This window comes from Vicugna pacos, chromosome 9 (assembly GCF_048564905.1).
Source record: "Vicugna pacos chromosome 9, VicPac4, whole genome shotgun sequence".
Classification (NCBI taxonomy): Eukaryota; Metazoa; Chordata; class Mammalia; order Artiodactyla; family Camelidae; genus Vicugna; species Vicugna pacos.
The window spans coordinates 31,456,389-31,473,605 of NC_132995.1; the positions used below are offsets into that span (position 1 = coordinate 31,456,389).

A 17,217-nucleotide genomic window follows, 5' to 3' on the forward strand; every position below is an offset into this window, starting at 1 on the left:
ATTAAGTCATTAGGGAGGGTCCTAATCCATTATGACTGGATTCCTTATAAGAAGAGGAGATTATGACACAGATGTTCTCAGAGGGAAGAACATGTGAGGACACTGGGAGAAGACGGCCATCTCTAAACCAAGGAGAGGAGCCTCAGAAGTAACCAACACTGTGGATACCTTGATCTCAAGACATATAGTCTCCAGAACTATGAGAAACTAATTGTTGATTAAGTCACCTAGTCTGTGGGACTTTGTGACAGCAGCTCTAACAAAAGAATACAGGGGAGAATGAAGATTCCCAAGCCAGGGTCACGATTCCAGAGGCTGGGTTGAACCAATCACTTGTCAGTCCCAGGAATGTGAGTTTGGGACCCAGGGTACTGGAATCGTGCCTGATGTGGATGCCCACAAAGAGCCAGGGCAGTGACATTCCAGTGAAGACACAAACGCACACACTAACGTGGACAGAGGCAGCAGAGGAGGCACTCTGTGGAAGCAAGAGGAAAAGATGCTCAGGTTGCTGTAGAGATAATATGTTGAGTAGCTGCCAGGGGAGAGTGCTGCCTTAGTGTGTGACAACTTCCAATCTGATTCCTGAGCCACACAAGCCCACTCCTCCTTCCTGCTTTGGGCACCACAGTAGATTGGTTGTATTCATGGCCCCTCCCAGTATTCATACCCTTTGCTATGTAAAGTGTAGTACCACTCTTGACTCTGGGCTCAGTCATGAGGCACTCATGGGGACATTAGCTCATGATTCAGGAGAAGCTTGAAAAAGCACTGGAGTGTTTCCATGTATGCTGTTGCCCTCAACCTTCACCGTGAGAACATGTTCAAGCTATCCTGTTGGGTGATAAGACACATGGAACCCAGTTGAGTCCCCCAGGCTGCCCAGCCACAGCCGTTCTAGATAAACTGACTTGCACCTACCACAGACATGTAAATAAGCTGAGCAGAGACCAGGAGGGCACCCCTGCTGAAGCTAGCCTAAATTGACAGTTCACAGACTCATCAACGAAAATCATTGTGTTGATTTAACTGCTTTGTTACACAGCATTACTGCAGTGATAGATGACTGATACACATTTCATAAGATGCCTCCACAGTCTTCAGATTAACTGCCTGGTTTTTTTTGCTTGAGTTAGCAGAAACCAAGCAATCTCTGCCCATATCAATAAGGACCATATAGAAATGAGGCCACACTTCATAGCATGCTTGTATCTGCAGACAGAGCAACAGCACTGGAATGTTCTCAGTTGCCTATGATGCCTAAAACTGGGGAGGGAAAAAAAATGCTGAGAGGACTGGAAAGATCCTTCTAGTCACAGCCCTCGAGGGAAAAGAAATATTTAAATATTTTATGAACTTTCTCTTCTCTCTCATCATTTAAACAACAATAAATGTAAGATATCAATTTACATTATAGTCCTTTTATTACATTATAATCAAGTGCCAAGTGGTTAAAATTTACGAAGAGATTTTATTATAAAGGCAACAATGAGGATTCATGAATGTGGGTGGAACTCCTTGGGAGTGAGGGGGGCCTCAGCAAAGATATCCCAGAGCAAAGGGGGGTGTTATGGAGGTTACGAAGGTTAAAGAGATGAAGTGAACAGAAGGAAACAGCATGGCCCTAGAGTAAGTGCTAAGACTGTGGAGCAGGGGTTCAAGTCCTGACTCCATCACACGTGAGGTATGTGATCCTAGAATACTCACCCAACAACTCTAAGCCTTGATTTCCTGATCTCTAAAATGGGTGTGATCCCCACCGTATGCATTTCCTAGGGTCAAATTTTTATGACATCCTAGAAAAGCACCTACCATGCTGATTGTTTTGTTACTATGGCTGTTAATACTATTATCAATACTATTACTTATACTAGTGTTTCAAATTCTTAGAATCCCCAAAGATATAAGGCTGATTGCTTTTAGTAAAATGGAATCTTTGATGGTTTCTCCAGGCTAATCCATAATCGAACAGTCCATTTATAGTTGTGGTTTGTCGAAAACCATGCTGTAACCCCCAACTAGTTCTTGGAAACCTGTGAGTGAATTACAGTTAATGTCTCATAGACTTGAACCCTCGGCCCTGAAGAGGACCAGGGACCGAACCAGCTCCACTTGTTTATTCTTTCCATGTCAGGGCTTGAATTGCCCAAACTTCAGGCATCTCTGTTTCCTTATCTGTAAAATGAGGATAAATTCAGGTGTCCCATAGTGGTAGCGATGATAAAATGTGGTGATATGTGAAAGGACACTGAAATCAAATTTTAAAATGCAAGGCAGCATTGCTTTGTGATATTTTGATGAATAAATACAATATAAAGCCAGCAAAGAGCACGAGCTCTCGAATCAGAGTACCTGGGCTTGAATCCTGTCTTCACCACCTATGTGTCCTTGCATAAATGACTTAACCTCTCCCAGACTCAGTTACCTCATCTGTAAAATGGGATTAGTCCTAGCATCTGCCTCACATGACTAACTGAAGCTTAAATGAGGTGGTGCTGGTGAAGTTACGGCACAAGCCTGGTGTAGCCTATGCACTCAATAATCATGAGCTGTTATTGGGGCTTGTTTAAAACCTCAGCAACCACACAGGTACACTTTCAGAAAATCCAGAAGAGGTCCAGAGGGTGTTCTTAGACTTGGACTAGGAAGGATGATGTGTGTATTGAGTAGAAGAAGCAGACTTTATAAAAGTGACATATGTAGCTAGTGGCCATAATTTCCTCCATAGAACTAAGAAGCAAATAACATTGGTTTCCAATTTTTAAAGTCGCACCCACCAGCATTCGCCAGCAGCTCCTCAAATGGAATGGTTTAATGAGACTACTAATTTTCCCAGAGGTGAGTCTGAGAACCAGGTATTGTATTTTTAACTTGCAAAAGACAAATCCAGGAGTATAGTGGACTTCAGGCACAGTGTGATTCAGGCTCCAATAATATCAGCAAGATCCGTCTCTTGGTTCTGTTCCCCCTGGGTTGGCTCCATCCTCAGGCATCTCTGGCCATTTCGGGCTCCTATATTCCCAGTGCCAGTTCAGGGGAGGAGGGGCTTCTTCTCTGATAGCACAAACAAAGGTCCCAGTGTTGAGTCAGGATGGTTCTGAGTGGGTCCACTTGGGCCATGTGCCCATCCCTAAACCAGACACCGTGGTGAGATGGATGAACAGAGCTGACTGACTTAGCTTCAGTCACAGGCTCCTCCCCAGGAATCTGAAGCCCACGAACCAAAAGTGAAGTAGGGTGGGCTCTCCTAGAACAAAATCAGGGTGCTTTTGAAGAAGGCGTAGGAAATAACACAAAAAAATCACAAACGATACCACCAAGCTTAGCCCAGATTCTTCCCATTAGCCACCGTAGGCAGGTGACTGAGGCCACAGAAGCAGCGCCCTCCTGCCTCAAAACAGACTCTGTGCACAGATCCAGGCTCCAGAGATAAGTGCCCCCCCCCAAAAAAAGATGGACAAAGCAGAACCCCACACACACCAGTGGGAGGCCTTCAGCAGGTCACAGCAGCCAGCTAGAAGGACAGGGACCGAGGAGGGCCCCACGACAACACAGTCACTAGATAGGGGCGGATGTGTTTCCTGGCCTCTCTGGAAGCTGGCATCGAGCAGGATAAACAGAGTCTGTTTTTCCTTATTGCTCTGTCACTGTAATCCAGAAACAAACACACCCTCAGATGCCCTGTCAGTATCTTCCCAAAGCCACTATCAATTACTTTATCTCCTCTTTGGGATTTCCTGCTGCTTTTGCCGGAGTGTGTGTGTGTGTACACATTTTCTCTTGAGAGATCACAACTTTCAGAAGCATTTTCGAAAGTGTGAAATGTGTGAGTTACTGGGGTACACAAGGTCATTTTGGGTGGCATACACATGAAATATTTTTTTAAATATTTTGTGCCTATTTTTAAATAAACTGGGGGAAATATATAATATATTGGTGTTACAATAATAGCATTTATTGAGTGCTTGCTATGTCCCGGGCATCGTCCACTTTCCCTACACTAACTTATTTAACCCCACAACAGCTCTAGGCAGAAGATACTTTTATTAGCCTCATTTTACAGATAAAGAGCAGAGGCTCACCTCCTGGCATTCACACCTTTGTGTAATCCCTTCCCCTTGAGTGTGGGTTGGATCTCTCACAAATAGAATGTGCAAAAGTGATGGATCATCATTCGAGTTTAAGTTATAAAAGACTGGCTTCCATCATGTAAACACCTTGACTCTTCTCGCTTGCCCTGATGAAGCAAGCTGCCAGGTTGTAAGTGGCTCAGTGGAGAAATCCACACGGCAAGGAGCTGAGGGCACCTCCAGCTAACAGCCTGTGAGGGACCAAGTCCTGTTGACAACACACCAGCAAGTCTGGAAGTGCGTCCTTCCCCAGTGGAGCCCTCAGATGACCACAGCCCTCGCCAAGACCTCCGATGCAACCTAGGAGAGACCTTCAGCCAAGGAGCCCAGTTTGGCCATGCCAACATTCCTCACCCACGGAAACCATGAGATAGTAAATTTTTACGGTTTTAGACCACTAAGGGGGAGCTCGTGCTTAGCGTGCACCAGGTTCTGGGTTCTATCCCTAGTACCTCCATTTTAAAAAACCCACTAAGATTGGGGGTAATTTGTTGTGGAGCAGTCAATAACAAATAACAGGGCACTTCATATTAATAGTTTACAAAGCACTTGAATAAGCACTCTCACCCCCACCTACCGTCATCCTTGCACCGTTCACATTTCTCAGATAAAGGGATGAGGCTCAGAGAAGTTCAGTGATGTTCCAGAGAGGTGGAGTTAGTAAGTGCTGGGCTAGACAACAAGTTCAGGTCTGTCTGAACCCACCAAAAGCAGGCGCTCTTTCCATGAAACAGTGTCACTGTAAAGCTGACTGAGCAGCTTGGGCTTAGGGCAGGCAAAGTGGAGACACCACACAGTTTGGGTGCGGAAATCTTGATATTTCAGGAAGGCACTGAGAACCAAGACAATTCAATGGAAGAAAGGATCATCTTCTCAGCAAATGGTACTTAAACCACTGGACATCCTCAGGCAAAAGAAACCCCTTCCTGACACCGTATACAAAAGTTAACTCAAAATGGATCACAGAGCTGAATGTTAGCACTAAAACCATACAACTCTTAGAAGAAATCATAGGAGTAAATCTCTATGACCTTGGATTAGGCAATGGTTTCTTAGATATGACACAAAAAATACAAGCAACCATGACAACAAAACAGATAAATTGGACATATCAAAATTAAAAGCTTTTGGGGGCTGCAAATAATACCATCAAGAAAGTGAAAGGACAATCAAAAGAATGGGAGAATATGTGCAAATCATACATCTGATAAGGGGCCGGTATTCAGCATATATAAAGAACTCTTGCAACTCAATAATAAAAACACGAGCAATTCAATTTTTTTAATGAGCAAAGGATTTCAATAGAAATTTCTCCAAAGAAGATATGCAAATGGCCAATAAACACATGAAAAACTGTCGAGCATCATAAGCCCTTAGGGAAATGCAAATGAAAATCTCCATGAGATACCACTCCATCCCCACTAGGAAGGCTATCAGAAAAAAAGACAGATCATAACCAGGATTTGGAGAAATCAGACCCTGCATACGCTGCTAGCTGAAATGCAAAATGGTGAAACCACTCTGGAAGAACAATTTGACAGTTCCTCAGATGAGAAACACGGAGCTACCATATGGCCCAGAAATTCTTCTCCTAGGAATATACCCCAAAGAAATGAAAACATGTCCGCAAAAGAAAAACTTACACGTGAATATTCATAGCAGCATTATTCATAATAGCCAAAAAGTAGAAACTACACAAATAGTTATCAACCGATAAGTGGATAAATAGAATATGGACTATAAATATTCCTCAATAAAAAGGAATGCCTTACTGACACATGCTATGATGTGGATGAAAAGTGCAAAGCCAGTCACAAAAACCACATATTATATGATTCCATTTATAAAAAGTATCCAGAATAGGAAAATCTATAGAGTCAGTGGTTGCCAGGATCTGGAGGGAGGATGGGAATAAGAAATGATTCTTAATAGGGGCGATGTTGGTTGCACAGCCCAGTGAATATATTAAAATCCTTGATTTTTATGCTTTAAAGGGGTGAATTTTATGGGCTACAAACTATATCTCAATAAAGCTATGTTTTTAATTCATTGAGAGAACTGTACACTTAAAGGTGGTTAATCATGAGTGGCTCATGGAGGGCAGCTTGATGGCTCTACATGCAGAATCCACATCGAGAGATTTCGGAAGCGTAATTTTTTGGTATTTGGGCAGCTGGTGATGGTCAGTCCTGGTGCCCCTACTTATAAGTCTGAAACAAAAGGACTTTAGAAAAACAGTTAAGATGGTCGTTTTGTGTTACGTGTATCTTACCACAATAAAAAAAAAAAAGAAAGAAAGAAAAAATGCATTGAGAAATGTATGTAGAAACTTACCCCCTCCAAGAAGTGGAGCTTAATTCCCCTCCTGTTGGGTATGAGCTAGACTTAGTGACTCATTTCCAAATAATAGAATATAAAAAAAGAGAAATGCTTAACTTTACTGTGGGGAAACCTGGCAGATAAGTGGTTGAAAGTTAATGTCCCATGTGAAAAATAATGTTGACATCATATACCCCGGATATCGTGTTATGAGAAGGGTATTTCACCTCTGTGACATTATTACCCAGAATCATGAGAAAACAGCAGAAAAATCAAAAGTTAGGGACATTCTACAAATTACCTGACCTGTAGTCCTCAAAACCATCAAGTCAAGCAAAACAAGAAAAGTCTGAGAAACTGTCACAGATTGGAGAAGACTTGACAACTAAATGTAATGCAGTCTCCTAGATTCCATGTTAGTGGGGAAATGGTGACATTCTAATAAAGTCTGGAGTTTAGTTCATAGTAATGTATCATGTTGGTTTCTGAGTCATGACACATATACCATAATTCTGTAAGATGCTAACACTAGGGGACGTTGGATGAAGGGTCTGGAGGAACTGTCCTTCCTTTGCAACTTTTCGATAAATCTAAAATGATTCCAAAATAAAAAGGGTTTTAAATGAGGAAAATCCATAGATTTATTAAACTTTTCTCCACTTAGTTCATAGTTTTATGTGTGTATATATAATATGTTACATTGTTATATGTGTATATATAACATATGACTATATAATCATTTTACTTTTCATAACATGTAGGGGTAATCAGTCCTCTTTTGGGAACTCGGGGGCAAGGGGTTGAGTTCATTTTGTCCTCAGTTACCACGCACTGCCATCATCCCTCTGGACAAGAGCCACTTCCCTGTATTTCTCTGGTTATCTGATAATTCCCATGAATACCCACTGTGCTCTTCTCCCACAGGGAGTCCTTCTAAAGTCTATCTTCATGACTGCATGTCCCCTTACAAAATATGTATTCTTCATGTGGGTGTATATTTAACTTACATAAATGGCATCGCACTGCATATTCTCATTATATTTCTTACTTTCTCACGATAACGCCATCCACTGAAACCCGATTCCCACTGCTGTGTGTTACTAAGTCTGTTGCTTCTATTTCTCCATTCTCTATGGTGAGCATTCTCAATTTTCCCAAGGATGAACCCAGATGGTCTGTCCAAGTCTCCACCACCAGAAAATACAATGCAACGTATTTCCTCTTTACAGTGACCTGTGTGGGAATCTCCGCGGGGCTTATCCACAGGGTCTGAACAGCTGGCCCTTGGGTCATACATATACTTAAGTTGACCAAGTGCTGCCATGTTGCTTTCAGAATGATCTCAGAACATAGCAAGAGGTGCTTTGGGTCCCCACCCAAGTCCTCATATCCTTAATATTTTCAGTGCTTAGTGCCCTCATAGATCAAAATCTGGTCTTGAGTGAAGGAATGAGAGGAATGACGATGGGAAATGGCATCCTAATATTTACAAAGATGCATCAGACTTGCTTTGGACCACTCTAAGCTTTATGGGTGTGTGGTCGGGGTGCGGAAGGGGTGATTTAATTCTTGCAACGGTCTTTGTAGGTAAGTACTATTATTATCTCCATTGTAAAGATGAGGAAATGGAGGCTCAGAGAAGTAAAGCGACTTGTCCAGGCTCTTTCAGCTGTAACCACAGTGTTGCAAGGCTCGAGACAGCCCAATGGCCACCCCTTCCTCTGTTTTCCCATCTCAGTCTGAAAGCCTGTGTGTACCCAATGCCAGCCTGCTCCCCAGACCGACCACATGGGCTTGGGATCCTTGAACAGCATTCGTCTTAATTCTGGGGCTTAATGAAAACATAAGCCACACTCAGAACAGTATTAGTAACTCGGTTCTTCCTGAAACCAAGGAAGGCATCTTTTCTGCCCCAAAGAGGTAACATGCTGCATGGGCCTGGAGTAGTCATCAACTTGTTCTGCGGTCCCCAAGATGAGTGCATGCTTCCCACCTTGGACCCACTTTATAATGCTAAGAAGCCAGACCACGGGACGAGGTTGCTGTCCTAATAACAGGCGGGAACACTGCGCAAGGGGGGCACCACGGTGACACCACGTGGTGCCCATCGACAGTGCTTCGTCAGGAGGCGTAATCAACATGCAGCAGGCAGACCTGGCCAGTTAGGCTTATCAGCTGACAGAGGGGGCAGGAAGCCTCTTTTCCTCCTGCTTGTTTTCCTGCCCCATGGAAGAAGTCAGTTCCCATTTTTTATCTCTGGGTTCCCACCAAGCCATCTCGATGGGGAGGGAGTTCTGACAGAAAGCAGGTTTAAGCTATCTCTCTCCCCTTGAGCGGAGGGTCAGGCCAGACTACCCTTAAGGCCGGCTTACACTTGGATGCATATACACACACACACAAATCCGATGCAAAATCCAAGAGCTTCTTGGCAAAGAGGAAAAGCCAATCTGGCCTGGCCTGACCATATCTTCATCCTCCCTCCAGACTTGAGAAATTTCCCAGTGGGCAAACTTAAGTGTCTCCCCTGCCCCACCACACTCCAGGGAAGAAAGTGGTTGGGGCCGGGGAGAACCAGCTCCAGTCCTGGCAGTTTAAAATATCAATTTCACAGCAGAAAGGCAGCCCCCATCAGTAGCACTTTAACATTTAACTGAGGCTAATTGTACACTGCAAAATAGTGTTTTTATCAACTGCATCTGTCTTTTCCCTTGCTTTCTCCTTCCAAAGAGATAAATTACCGGGGCAGATAAGGATCCAGCTTTCAGGGCGATCAAATGAACACTAGAAGTCCTCAAGATAGGAATGGTTTGTGAAACCCAGCTCCTGCCCACTCAAGTACGCCAGCTAAGAGGGTGCTCTCTGCCAAGAATGTCATGGTCACATGGGTTGTTGGCCCTTCCACACCACCCCCACAACCTTGGTACATTACATGGCGGGGTAAGGGAATTTGCTTTTAAAGTATCTTTTGCAGTCCCTTCTAATAAATCACTCAGCTGTTTCTGGTGCCTGTTGTGGTCGGTGGTGTTGATCCCTGGTGAAAGGACGGGCTGCTTTCCACCAGTCACAGCCTGAGTGTAGCGGGTGAACCACAAAAGCAGCCAAACAAGATGGCAGCCTCCAGGCCAACGAGCTTGTGACGCTGCCCCCTCCAACCCCCGCCGGGATTTCGTGGTGGACTTCTGAAGCAGTCACATGGATTCCCCAGCTCATGATTCAGAACCAGTCGTGAGGGCCTGAACATTCCAGTTAGCAAATTGTATTTAATGGTGTATAACCTCAAGGCTTCTAAATGAAAGATTTACAGACATAGAAAGAGTTTGAAGAAAACCTGCCCCACCCCTGTGGGATCAGGAGAGGGTTTTTTGGTCTCTGTATAGTACCGCCAGCCTGTGTCTAGGATAAACCTATATGAAATGTCTCGAGCGTTGGAATTCTAATACTTCCCCTTGGAGACGCTATCCTAATTGAAGTACTAGCCCCCATCAGTCAGGGCTATTATAGTGATACTTGTCCTAAATGTTCTTCTTTTTTTATTTAAGTTGTCTCCTTACTCTGAATTCCCCCCATCCCTGTGTGTAAATGCTCCCCCTCTTCCTTGCCATGTGCCCCTATAGAGATTAGTGGGCAGTTATCAAATCGTGCCCCCCCTTCACACCCCACCCCAATCACCACTTAGCCAAACTACATACACATATATTTAGCTCTTTTAATCTCTTTTTCTCATAAGGTTCTAATTTTACATTTTCCAGGGTATTTTGGATTTGGCAGGATAGCCTTCGTCTGTGAAGAGTAGAACTTAATTATCAAAAGCTGAACCAGAGTGAGCAATCAATCACCGGGTGACACAAACTTGCCTGTGCTCATTTGAAAAACATTTTTTTGTGGCTCTTGGAAGGGGGTGGGGGGAATAAAAGCTGTCAGAGCCAAAAAAAAAAGGAAAACAAAATCCATCCTGGCATTGATCATCCCACAACACAACCACATAACATATCAGAATATCACCATTTAGGGGATTAAGAATTGCAAAAGTTCATTTGGCTTCTCTCTTGCTTTGCTTTTCTTCTTCTTTTTATTTTGTTTGAAACTGGATCTAAAATGTCTCCTAGCATGTGAAAGTTAGTCATGTAAAATGCCTCCTACAGTAAACATCGTATTTTTTGACAAGGTTTGCATTATAATTAAGGCCTGTCTGAGTAGTCACCCAACTGTCTTGTTCCACTGTTTTCCTTAAGAGGCAAGGTTTTTTAACAGCCAGATAAGTGCTCTCTGTGGCCCAGCCCAGTGGCACAGCGACACCCAGTGGCCATGTAAGGTCATGGCCCCACGGTGGGGCCACATAGGGCTTGACTCCAGGAAAGCCAGCCCCTGGAGTTTCGCCGGGTGAATTTTGGCATTATCTTGCCGTCTAAGTGCTGATGAGATTTACCAAAAAGGACCCAGTTTTGAGGCGGGGTGTGTGTGTGTGTGTGGGAGGGGGTTCCCAGTGTGAATTTAAATGAGATGCAGCAGGGGAGGGCCTGGTAACAGCTGGCTCTTATTGACCATGAGGCAATTCTGAATTGTCTACATCTCACCAAGACCGGTGACAGCTTTCAGTCACCCAGGTTTCCCAAAACCTTTGGACAGTAGGTTCAAATATTTCATCTTTTGTCATTGACTTATGGTCCAGCCACGCTTTTAAACAGTCGACTGATGTAATAAACATTTTCATAGTAAATACAACCAGCAGATCCTTCCCCCATAATTGGTCAGTCCAGCACCACTTTTAGCCACTATCCCTGACTTACACGCAGCGAGATAAAGTGACTAGCTTCCTCCTGCAGGGGGCGCTGTGATTGCTTACATCAATGGATGCAGCTTCAGGTAATGTTTTTCTGGAAACATAGATTTGTCACCTTCCTCATTTAAATTATCCCAGGTTCCATCAATACACACAAATTTAAATCACTTCGTCCAAATTAGGGTTTTTTTTCTGTTTTAGTTTGTTATACTTACTGGGCATAACCATAGATGTTTCCCTCTGGCCTGCTAAGACCTGCTGTGATTCAACTGTCAATGGCTGTTTCCACTCTGAGCTGACCAGGTCCCCATGCCGCACCTCAAATGCCAGACACAGAAATGGGAGGGCAGCTCGTTTCTCATGGGTCTGATTCAAGGAAACACTTAACTCCCAAAGACCAACCCTCATGTTCAACAAACTCTCCGAGAAGACAGATTGTGGTGATGAATAAAAACAGCAGATAAAGAGACGGTCTACCTTCTGGAGAGACTGGGCCAGAGTCATTTCCTGTGTTTAATTGGCTGAGTATCTTTTACACTGGACACACCAACTGGTCTGTAAGGACCACCTCTCAAATCCTAAAGCAAAAGCGCCGAGAAAAGACTTGTGAAAAAAATAACGATAAGGATCAGTACATCAAATGTTTGATTGAGCATTTACTTTCTGCCAGCTACTATGTAAATGCTTTATACCTACTAACTCATTTCATTTCCAGAATAACTCTACAAGGTGGTACTATTCTCTCCACTATTGTAAAGACTTAGAAAACTGAGGCACGGAAATTTTCACTCTTTAGCTGACAGTCACCCACTTACTACGGAGCAGTGTTGGTTTCTAATCGGAAAGCAATTCCAAAGACTACCTGCTTGGCATCCACACTGTACTGCCTTTTAAGTAATCAACCAAGGAAATACATTTTAATAATAGTAAATAAAACCAGCAGATCTTCACCCCGTAACTGATTAGTCCATCGCCACTTTTACCCATTATATGGACTTTCATTGCAATAAGTTGGAGAAGTAGCCACTTTAAAGCTGGGGAGACTAGGAGCCAGGGTGTGGATGGGGACTGCCCACAGCCACACGAGGTAGCTGGGAGAGACTAGGACCCCACACAGCTAATTCTCAGTCTAGTGTACTTGACCCTGCATGTGAGCCACCCAGGTGCTCACCGGAATGGCTTCCAGATCACCGTCCCTTCACCTTGACAGCTGATACCTCATCTCTGCTCTCAGCTCTTGGAGAGTCACCCTCACGACGTTTTCAAGTCTATTCTTCTTTCTCTTTCTCTGGGTTTTGTTGTCACCATAAATGAAGAAATTATTATGATGTTAAAGAACAATGTTTCGTTTATTACATGATGTAAAAACAGAGCCTCAGGGAAGACTGGACACATTACAGGTGAGAGTGCTTAGTTTATGATCAAGTCCAGGGAGGAGGCCCCACTTGGGGTCTATTCAGAGGGAGCGGGAGATGGTGGCCGTCGTTACACAGACAGCCTCAATTCCCTCCTTACCCCATTAATTCACCTTTGGGCTGTGTCTTCTTCCCTAGGCAGACCCCACCAGTGATGGAGCACTTTTCCTGCTGGTGTCCCATCTCACGGCCTCTCTCCTTCTCTAACTTTCTCTCCCTAGGATGCCATCGATCTCTGTTACACACTGCTGCCCACTGAGTCTTTCCAAAGCACATCCCAGATCCCTTCATTTTATTTTCCAAAGTCTTTGATGGCTCCCCAGTGCTCACAGAACAAAGTCCTAGCCCTTAGGCTCAACCCTAACTTTTCAATCCCTTCCACTCCCCTCCAAGAATCTTATGCTCAAGCCAAATCACACACAAACTGCCCTGCCTTTGGGCCTTTGCTTGTACTTTCCCCTCTACCTGCAGGGCTGTTGCAGTGCACAACTCCAGGAGGCCCGTTTTCATCAGAGGCAGTGTGACTAGCCCCCAGTGGAGTTGCTTTGTGCACAGCCTGCACAGCTATACCTGACCACCTGGCCATCTGGATCATATATACCACCACACCCACTTCCTTTGCTCTAAAGGAGGATTTCTTTACATACAAATGGTATGACTGATAAGGGGCTAAGATCCAAAATATATGAATAACCCGTAGAACTCAATATCAAAAAAGAATAATCAATCCAATTAAAAAATGGGCAGAAGGAAATGCAGATGGCCAACAGGCACATGGAAAGATATTCAACGTTGCTAATCATCAGGGAAACACAAATCAAAACCACAATACAGTATCACCTCACACCTGTCAGGATCAAAAAGACCACAAACAACAAATGTTGGCAAGGATGTGGGGAAAAGGGAACCCTCCTACACTGTTGGTGGGAATGTAAGTTGGTGCAGCCACTATGGAAAACAGTACGGAGATCTCTCAAAAAACTAAATATAAAACAACCATGTGATCCAGCAATTCTACTCCTGCCAGTATACCCGAAGAAAAGGAAAACACTAATTCGAAAAGATACATGCACTGCAACGTTCATAGCAGCACTATTTACAGTAGCCAAAACGGGGAAGCAACCCAAATGTCTATCAACAGATGAATGGATAAGGAAGATGCGGTATATATATATATATAGTAGAATATTACTCAGCCATTCAAAAGAATAAAATTTTGCCATTTGTAACAACACGGATGGACCTGGAGTGTATTATGCTTAGAGAAGTAAGTCAGACAAAGACAAGTCGTGTATGTTATCACTTATTGTGGGAGCTAAAAAATGAAAGAAACAAATAAAAATAACAAAACAGAAACAAACTTACAGAGAATAAGCCAGTGGTTAAACCAGTGGAATTAAGAGGTACAAACTAATATGTATATAATAAATAAGCTACAAGGATATGTTGCACAGTACAGGGAAGATAGCCAATATTTTATAATAACTTTAAATGAAATATAATTATACAAATATTGAATTACTATGTTGTACTCCTGAAACTAATATAATATTGTAAAGCAACTATACTTCAATTTAAAAAAAAATTTAAAGAAAACAAAATCACAGTACAAAAAAATATAAAAATAAATAGAGTTTCTCGATAGCAAAACAGTTGATACTTTAGATCAAATCATTCTGTGCTGCGGGGAACTGTCCTGAACCCTGAACGATGTTTAGCTGCATCCCTGATACCCCGTGCTCCCAGATGTGACAACTGAAAATGTTTCCAGACCTCATCAAGGCTCCCACAGAAGGCAAAGTCTTCTCTGGTTGAGAGCCACGGCTCAAAAATTTTACCCAAACTTGAAGCTTTGCCCTCAAAGCCACACACTCCACAAAGCTGAGAATGTAGTCGCTTGCCAGGGAGGGTGCTCAGAATCGTGCCCCCTGGTCTGCCTTGAAGGCACTGAGCCCTTTCTACTTCATAATATTTCTACCCAGAATGTAATCTTCTTTGGTTCGTGCTTTTCAATTGCCTCTGCCTCAAGGACTTACATACAATAGAAGCTCGGCAAACATTTATCAAATGATGGAGGGCATTGGACAAAATCATTTGCTGTGCGTCCCTCCCAGGAGAAAAGCACGTTTCAAACCTGCCTCGTGTCAGTTGCCCTACCAATCACATAAAAGAATAGCCTGTTGCTTCTTTAGATGCAATAGAAACCTAATATCTTACCTGAAACCCTGATTTATGCGTAACCACTCTACTCCTTACTAAAACCGGGCTTGTTTTAGCAAATGGGTCCAGATTTAGTCCATTAGCTTAAAATAAGTGAAAAACTCTAGGGTTTGGTGAAATCACACAATAAAATATCATTAAGCCCTAGAGCCTATCAAGGCAGACAGCAAGTTTGAGTTGAAAGTTAGGAGACCGTCTAAAGTGAAGCAAAATGCTCAGTGGATGAGATGGGGGCAGCTGGCTTTCATTTGGGGGAGGTCGTCGGAGGACTCCCGCGTCTGTGATGTAAATGAGGAACAGAGGCTCCCACAATTTAACTGTCATCGGTAGAAATGCTTCCACGGCCCGGCCACGAGGCCTGGCCCTGTACTCCATCTGGGCAGTTCCTGCTCTGCATTAGGAGATGGGACCGTGGGGCCGCAAGATGAAAGAACCAGCTCAGGCCCCCCTGGAGCTGGAAAGGTCCTGCCAGTGTGCCAGGCCGAGGGCTGATGGGCAGCTGGTGTCCCTGGGACGAGGTGGGGGCCACCGCCACTTCTGAGGGCCCCTAGGCATGCAGATCTGAATCTCCAGACAGAGGAAGTTGGACCTGATTCCCTTGTTGCTTCCAGCTGTGGGAGCCAGGGGCGGCGCTGGCCTCTTCCATCTCTCTCCTCCCTCGGTCTCTGTTTATCTCTCCTCCTCTCTCTGTCTCTGCCTCTATTTCATTCTCTGCATGTGTATCTCTCTTCCTCGCTCCCTGGCTGTCTCTCTCTGTGTCTCCATCTTGGTCTCTGTCTGACCTTGTCTGTCTCTCTGGTTTTCTCCCTCTCTGTCCACCTGTCTGCATCTCCATCTCCTCCTCTTCTGTGTCTCTCTGACTCTATGTCTCTTGTCTGCCCTGTCTATCTTTTCTCTACCTCCCTGTGTCTTTTGTCTGTTTCTCTGTCCTTAGTCTCACACTTTTGTTACTTCTCTCTGCCTCCTGTTTCTCTTTCTCTCTCTCACCCCGAGAGAATCAGCCCCGACTGAATTATTTCCCTGGGGATTCCCCCGAAGTGTTCCCCAGGTGCCAGCAGCGTAGGGGAATCAAACCTCCAGCTCAACGTTTGCAACATTTGGCTGTTGGAAGTCACATGCTAGGGCTCCTCTCCACCTTGAGCCTTCACTCTGTGCATCTTCTTCCTTTTCCAGAATCTGTGCAGGCTGTAGTCTTAGTGTCTTCCCTGCCAGAGTCTACAGCAAGGTCATCAAATGCGCTCGGGTGCCCCGACTCTTCGCTCCTCGCCTCTGGCAGACAGTACCAATCGCTCTTTCCCACGTAACTCTTTCTAAAGAAATTGCTCCACGTAGCTCCAACCAAGATGAGAACAAACACAGGAGACACAGGAGACAGACTGGGTGTGCCGTCCCAGATGTGGACAGTAAGAGGCTCAAACTCATCCAGAAGTAGCCGAGCCACACGGCCGTCATGGAGTAACAAGGATGGCAGCCATCGTGAGCATCTGACACAGAGTGCTATGTGCTTTACATACTGTGCCGCCAGGTTGTCTTCCTGATCTGGTGTTCGTCCTATTCTTCAAATTTAAAAACTGAGGCTCAGACATTCTGCAATAATATGGGTGGACCTAGAGATTATCATACTGAAAAGGAAGTCAGACAGAGAAAGACAAATATATGATATCACTTATATGTGGAACCTACAAAAATGACACAAATGAACTTATTTACAAAGCAGAAACAGACACACAGACAGAAAGCAAACTTACGGTTACCAAAGGGGAAAGGTGGGGAGGGATAAATTTGGAGTGTGGGATTAACAGATACACACCACCATATATAAATTAGATAATGCAACAAAGTCCTGCTGTTTAGCACAGGGAACTATATTTAATAGCTTGTAATAACCTATAATGAAAAAAATATGGAAAAGAATGTGCGTATGTATAACTGAATCACTATGCTGTATACCAGAAAGTAAAGCAACATCGTAAATCGACTATAATTAAAAAAAAAAAAAAAACCCTGACACTCAGAGCAAAAATATAACTCTTCCAAGTCAGACAGCAAGTTATTTAACTGGGACACAACCCCAGGGCTGTCTGATTCTGAGTACCAAATGGAGCTGTTCTTGCCCTCATTTCGGCAAAAAGACTAGTCGATTCCACGTATTAAGCGCATACCACATGCCAATCCCTCTGCTCAACGTTTAATATACATCCTCTTGTTTCCAATTCATAATCCCATAAGGTAGCTACTATGCCTATCACATCCCATTGAGCAGATGAGAATACTAAAGTCCAGAGAGTTTAATTCACTGGCCCAAGGTCACACAGCCAGTCCAGGAGCAGAGCTAGGGTAACGTGCTGCAAGC

At 44.0% G+C, this 17,217-nt stretch overlaps 1 non-coding gene across 1 annotated transcript; it reads left to right on the plus strand.

The window, feature by feature from the left end:
• Positions 1–6,197: 6,197 nt before the first annotated feature.
• Positions 6,198–6,330, plus strand: LOC116281975 (U11 spliceosomal RNA). The gene has a single exon (XR_004191449.1). It is a non-coding gene; the product is annotated as a U11 spliceosomal RNA (small nuclear RNA).
• The last annotated feature ends 10,887 nt before the right edge of the window (positions 6,331–17,217 follow it).